The sequence below is a fragment of the Uloborus diversus genome, chromosome 2 (genome assembly GCF_026930045.1).
Source record: "Uloborus diversus isolate 005 chromosome 2, Udiv.v.3.1, whole genome shotgun sequence".
Classification (NCBI taxonomy): Eukaryota; Metazoa; Arthropoda; class Arachnida; order Araneae; family Uloboridae; genus Uloborus; species Uloborus diversus.
The window spans coordinates 213,120,559-213,127,556 of NC_072732.1; positions in this window are offsets into that span (position 1 = coordinate 213,120,559).

Here is a 6,998-nt window from a genome sequence, read left to right on the forward strand (position 1 = left end):
ATAAAATTTCGTTACTCGAAATTTCGTTATAAAAATGCACGGTAAACGTGAATACGGAATATGTTATATCCAAACAAAACTGCCCATGAGGGCCAAGGTGCACTGTGCCCATCTCAGTTTTCCTGACCAAATACTCTGAGGTGCAAGACAGATGTTCCGGTTAGGTGGTCAGCCAAACGCGGAACCCCCAGGGTTTAGTTCCCAAGCCCGCTTGGTACTCATTTTGTCGACCCACTGAAAGGATGAGCGGCTGAGTCGACCGTGTTAAAAAATACTGTCCTTTGAAAGAAAGAACTTTTTGTTGTGGAATAAAAGACAGCCAATGAGCCAATGAGTAAGTAGGAGGGCGAAGTCAAAATAATTATGAAGAGCATAATTACATCGCAGTTATTGTGTGCACTGTAAATTTCATTACGTTACCACAGCCAAAAATTTTGTTGCTTTACAAAATGCGTCTCCTCCTCCCAGCTTTGGCGATACATGTTTATGAGGAGGGGGGGGGGGCAAATAGCCACCTTTCTCCTCCTTCTCCGGAAAAAATTGAAATGTTCTGTTTTTAAATTCTTCTAGATTTATAACTTTAAAACCTGCCATATAGACCAGTATTTGTCAATGTGGTAAAACCTAAGGCGTATCCGCTAAGTGGTGGGGTAAGGTGAAGATAAGTATTTGTCTCTGTCATCAGAATGAATACATGTAACTAAATAAAATAACAACAAAAGTAATTACTTCTGCATGAGCTGATTTTTTTTTTAATTCTGAAAACATTTTTTTTTTTTTTTTTTTGAGCAATCACGATTGCTTATTGTTCTTATTTGACTGTTTTTGACGTTCCTATCATTTTATTTTCCCACCGCCACCCTCTGTAGCACCACCGTCAACGGGTCCTCACGATGCTGCTCCTCTAGCGAAAGCCGTCTCCAGGTTGCATCCATGTCCTACACACACGCGCATACATACACAACTACACACACACAAACACATACACAAAAACATACACACACACACATAAACACAACAGACACAAACACACATGCCTGCACACACATACACATACCCCCACACACAAACACACATACCCCCAACACACAAACACACACGCCTACATACACACAGTCGTGATTGCGAAAAACATAATTTGAATTCATGGTGTCAAAATTCAAATTATTATTATTATTATTATTATTTTTTTTTTTTTTTTTGCTCTTTTAGTCGAGTTTCAAAGTCAAGATGAGTTTGCTTCTTGTTTTGTAGAGGAAGAGGAAGGATCGGCTACAGGTTAGCCTACAGGCGACACGGAACTAATTTCGATTCTTGTTGTCACGTAATCTCAACATAACTTTTGCTGTTCTTTCAACAATGTCACATAATATGCATATTTTCCCAGGTAAAAGCTTGATTTTTAGGAGCAAAATTTTTAGAGTAATAAAACCCACTTACAGCAAACGCCTGCCCACATGCATGACTCTACATAGCAGTAAAAAAAACTTTTGCTTCTTTTTTTCGGCGAAAGATAACCTTTGCCTTTACCATAACCAAATGACGTAGGTGTAAGGTTAGATTAAAAGTGATTTAACGCCTTTGCAACACTAACCCTTGCTATCTGCGTCCTCATCCCTAAATGCGTGTAGTGTTATGTTTTTTTTTTTTTTTTTGTGAGTCCAATGAGTAGATAAACTGCTTATTGTCGGTTAATGACCCACCGGGTTTTTAATTTTATCGATAGGAGCACAGGCTGCTTAGTACAGCATATAGTAGCCCACCTTTGGTATTTTATAGTTTATGTTTTCTCGTAAGATAATTTAAGCACGAACTTTTGAATATTTAACTTTTCTTTTCTTCTCTGAACTAATGCAACTGAATAAGGTCCTGCTAACACTTTGGACGGCACCCCGTATCCAGTTTCTCTCTCTCTCTCTCTCTCAGGTATTTGGTATAATAAAGGTGGTACGCGGTACACACTTTTTTTTTTAATTTATTTTTCTTCTACGCTTGTTATGCAGAAATAAGTTGGATTTGTGAAAACTTACAAACTTCGAGGAATTTATACGTTTTGAGCTGTGCTGACTCAAGTTAGACCATTTTTGAAAAATGTCTAACTGGATTTAGCACAGCTTAGTATCAAATGCTCTTTTAAAAAAATGTTTTGAAATCGTAATATACTTAGACTCCCCACCAGGCCTTTAAAGCTTCGCCAAATATGTAAAAAATATCATTTTTATTTTTAAATATTTTATGTATGATTTTTTTTAACTCGTTTGTAACGATAATAGTTGCTCAGTGGGACTCTTTATTCATGAAAGAAAAAAAAAATGATCTCGTATGATATTTAAGCCCTCCATTTAGCTGGAGTGATTCATAAAATTTGTGCAAGCTTGATGTGTTAATTTTAATTCTTTGAAGCAGAACTTTTATAAGATGTCAATTTAAAAAAAATTCCACGTCAGTGTCACTGCTCGCCTCCGCATTACAAAGTTCGACTAAAATTGCGTTTTAGGACGTTATTTTGAAAAAATTTCAGAACTCCACCGACATCCGCCTCGCCTTCCCCCAGCATCGTTAAAGATAGTCAAATATTTCGGTTTTAAGACTTTAATTTCGAAAGGGGGAGGAGGAGAGCCCTCGAACTCATCCCTTCCTCCGACATCATCAAAAAGATGACATACAACTGCCGCATGTAGGACTTCAATTTCGAAAACTTCCCATCCCGTTAATTCGTCTTGTAGTAGATGGCCTAAAACTGCATACTTTAAAGCTTTAATTTCGAAAAACCGACTCCGCGGACCATCGGCGGATGACCGACCCCTCCTATAAATCCCACCTGCCCCCAGATAACGCATCTTTATTGAGTATTTGTATTATGACATTTTACAGGTTTTTAAAGGGTAATCGCCGTTTATTGGTGAGGGGGCAAGGGGTTGTAGGGACGCCCTGAATTTAATTTTTTGAGAGGGTGAAAACTCTAAATCTATCGAATGAGCCTGCGAATTTAACCGAATAATAAAAGACGAGCGTGTACACATAGCTACATTTTTCGAAAAAAAAGATAGGTATCACTAAAAATAAAGAAAAAAATTTAAAAAACGCAGTGTTAGATCTTCAGTTGACCCTAGCTGAGGCAAAGTCTTGAAACTACCGCCTTTACATATCCTTCTTCAATTTTTTACATCAAGCTTTAAAGAAAATAACCCATAGAAATATAGGGTGAATTTCTGGTTCCCTAGAAATTGCCGCCTGGGGACCTGGGACAAGAGCCCCGACTTGCCCTCTCCCAGGGGTGTCCAGCCCTAAGAGCGAGTGCGCACATCCTAACTCCCCGCTCAAGGTCTACAGCCCCCCCCCCCCCAAAAAAAAAGAGAAAAATACCTCTTAACTCCCCCCCCCCCCCATTTAAAAATTTAAATGGTGCAGTCTGTGCTATGACCCTCCTAGGTGTGTAACCCTGCTCTCTCCTTTTGAGCCGCCTCTGGAAAACGAAAATTTTACTATACTATGGTCTCCAAATTATCATCGCCCCGGTGGGAATTTGGCACCCTAATAAGTCGACGATGTAAGTACATCTACCAATGATATTTATCAGATGACGTGAAAAAACAAAAAAAAAAGTTTTTTTTATCAGAATTTATCTTATTAGAAAGTCGCCCGTCAAGGTATGACGGGTGAAAATTGCTTCTGCATTTGAACGTATAGCCATTGCCTGTTTGGTGATATTTTAATAGTTGAAATGGTAATCCTAACTCCAGTGGATGAATCCTTAACTTCAGTAGGTAGCGTTCATTGTTGACTATTTTTTCTTTTTTTCATTCCCCTGAAATGACACAGTCATACCAGTAAAACAGTTAAGTTTCCGGATCGAGTTCAGCCTTGTCACAATAAAGCCTTTCCCTGCATGTTTGTTGCACATTACCAACACATATTATCAAATGATCATGCCGTGGCGCGAGTTTCATTGTTGAAACACGCGGGTTACTCGAGCATCGGCTATTATTTATATGAGAATAGGTGACTGTGTTCGCAGGGGTGCCCACCTGGGGGAGGAGGGGGCGCAGACTGCGCTATTGAAATTAGGTTATTTTTCTGAGGGGTTGCTTCTGCTCTTAGTAAGGAATTGTGTGTGGCAGGGTTGCCCACTTAGGGGAGGGGAGTCATGACGCAGACTGCGCCATTGAAATTTTTAGGAGGGGGTGTTTTGAGGGGTAATTTTTACTTTTTTGGGGGGGGGGAGAGGAAGAAGCTTTTACTTTTGGAGAGTCTTCGCGATCTTTTGAGGAGGTGCGCCCTTGTTCTTGGGGGGGGGGGCACCCCTGGTGTGCGGAATTGGGGGAGGACTCGCCACTGCTTGGGGGGAAGGTGGGTGCACCTTTGAAATTCGGGTTTATGTAATTACACAAAATTTGCTAAATTTTGAATCATAAAACCCGGTAAATCACGCAAAGAACCAGATTCGCTGATCAGGATTCATTATTTTCAGCGGCGACTCGTGGGAGGGGTTAGAGGGGGCCCAGCTACCCTCACGTTTTTCCGACAATAATAATAATTATTATTATTATTATACATAAAAATATAAAAAAGAACGATCGTCGAGAGTTCCGAAGCTCCATCCCTTACCCTAATGTCAATAAATATGGACTGTAACCACGTTTTAAAACTTCAATTTCTACAAATTTCCGCGGAGTCCCCTGTACCGTTCTTTCCCCTAACATCACCAAAAAGACCGTCTAAAATTGCGTTTTTAAAACTACAAGTTTCAAAATTGAGAGATTTGATAAGCAAATCAAATCAATCAAATTGATGAGATTTTATCCTATTATGCCTCCCTCCCCCCCCCTCCCCTTAAGAATTATTTTCTAGTTGCGCCACTGTCGTGTGTTGTGTTGTATGCAGGTGTGTGCATATATCGTTACAAGAATATTTTTTATTCAAAAAATGTCTTCCGTCGTTACACAGAAATTATTACTTGTTTTGAATTCTGCTCATGCAATTTAAAGAAAATTTAACAAGTTATCAATAATTTGAAGAAAATAAAAAGAGTTCAATGTTTTTTTTTTTTTCTTTGTCTGCATAAAAATTCTGAATGGCCCATGGGCGCAGGGGCGGATCTAGAGGGGGGCCATGGGGGCCATGGCCCCTCCCAAAGCCTTGTGATTGTAGGAATTTTTTTAAGGAAAAAAAAGAAAAAAATATTGTGAGAAGATAACGAAATTTAACACATGTATTTTACTGAAAAGGAAGTATAGGTCTTAATTGGGAGATAACTTATATCCCTATCCTCAAAACAAAACTTTTATTTCCGAAATTTTTCTCCATTTTTGCATCATTTCTTGATTCCAACTCCAGACACTTGGACGATCTCTAAATACTGCGGTTCTCAGAGTATACCTATTGTTCACAAGACCAAAGAGAGCCTAAATTTTCGTTTTTATGGCTTTAATTTCGAAACTTTCCCATGCCCTTTCACAAATGCCTTGAAATGTAGCAAAAAAATGCATTTTAAGTCTTTTATTTGGAAAAAAATGTGGACGGAAATTAGCTTATCCAGCCCTTATCACTTAACTTGCTTAAAAGCAACTTAAATGAATTTTTTTGGGACTTCAATTACAAACGAGTTTTGACAGGGCCCCCTCCCTCCCAAGTTTATATCGTGATGACAGCTTTAAAAGGAGGTTTTTTGAAAAAGCTCACGAATCTTCCATCCCTTTCTAAAATATGTATAAATATAGTTAAAAATCGAATTTTTAGAGCCTCAAAGGCAAAATATTTCCAGGAAGGAAGGATTCTAAGCACCTGCACACCTTCTTAAATGTAAGCAAACATTACCAAAAGGTGTATTTTTAGGCTGGACAACTGAAGAGCTAGAAGAGCACCCCTCCCCTTCTAACTTCTCAATGTATAATGACAGAATATTTTTTTTCTAAGCTTTATTTTCAAAAAGTATTTTGAGGCCAGCGCCCGAAACCTGACCTTTCTCCGTACATCATCAAAAATAGACAAAATATGTTTTTAGTTTCCTAATTTTCAAAAATTATTCGGAAATTTAAATTTTGAAACATTTTCAAAGGGAGATTCCTAAATCTCCCCCCCCCCCTCACCTAAAGTCTCGATACCCCGAAAATTGAGTTTTAAAACTTCATTTTAATAAAATTTCTGGGGCGTTATTAGGGTCAAATTTCCCAATAGACAGAGTAGGCAGCTGCCTAGGGCGGCAAGCTTTTCAGGGGCGGCAAATTTGCTATTATAATACACGTTTCTTGAATTAAATTGTTATTCTTGAAAGTAAAATATTAGCATTCTTTCATTTTCCGCAGAGACAATTTTTTCTTGTAATTTAATAATGATTACTTTCACACATCTTATGAAAGTCAAATGTTTTTCAATCATGGTATTTATGAATCGTCAGCAAAATTTGCCGAATAAAAATTTTTTTGGGAGATCACTGTGATCATTTCATCGGGGCGTCTCAGAATGAGAAATGCCATCATTTCTTCATAAGTTTGACAGTTTGAATCTGGGGAACACTTTTTACGTTTTTTTTTTTTTTTTTGAGTCAAGGATATTTTGCTTCTTTTAGGGGGGGGGGGTGGCAGATTTCAAATTTGCCTAGGGGCGGCATGGAGCTAAATTCAGCCCTGGGGAGTTTGTTCAAAAATTTCGGATGGCCCCTCCCAAAACAATCGACTGGATCCGCCACTGCATGGGCGCCGGCTTATTCATATGCAGAGAGGTACACCCGCATGTAAATCGCTAATATTTTTTTACTGGTTTTTTAATTTATTTATTTTTAGCTTTAAAAAATTTAATTTATCTACTTTTATTTTATTTATATTAAGTCGAGTACTGAGATGGATTTTCATCTCTGTTAAAGGTAATTAATTTATAATTTTTACACATTTCTCTGATTACAATATATCTGCACATTTGTAATTCGGTCTTGGGAGGCGTCCTGCAGTGCCCGAAAGCGTACGGGACATAAATATGATATTAATAATTTTTGTGATGTA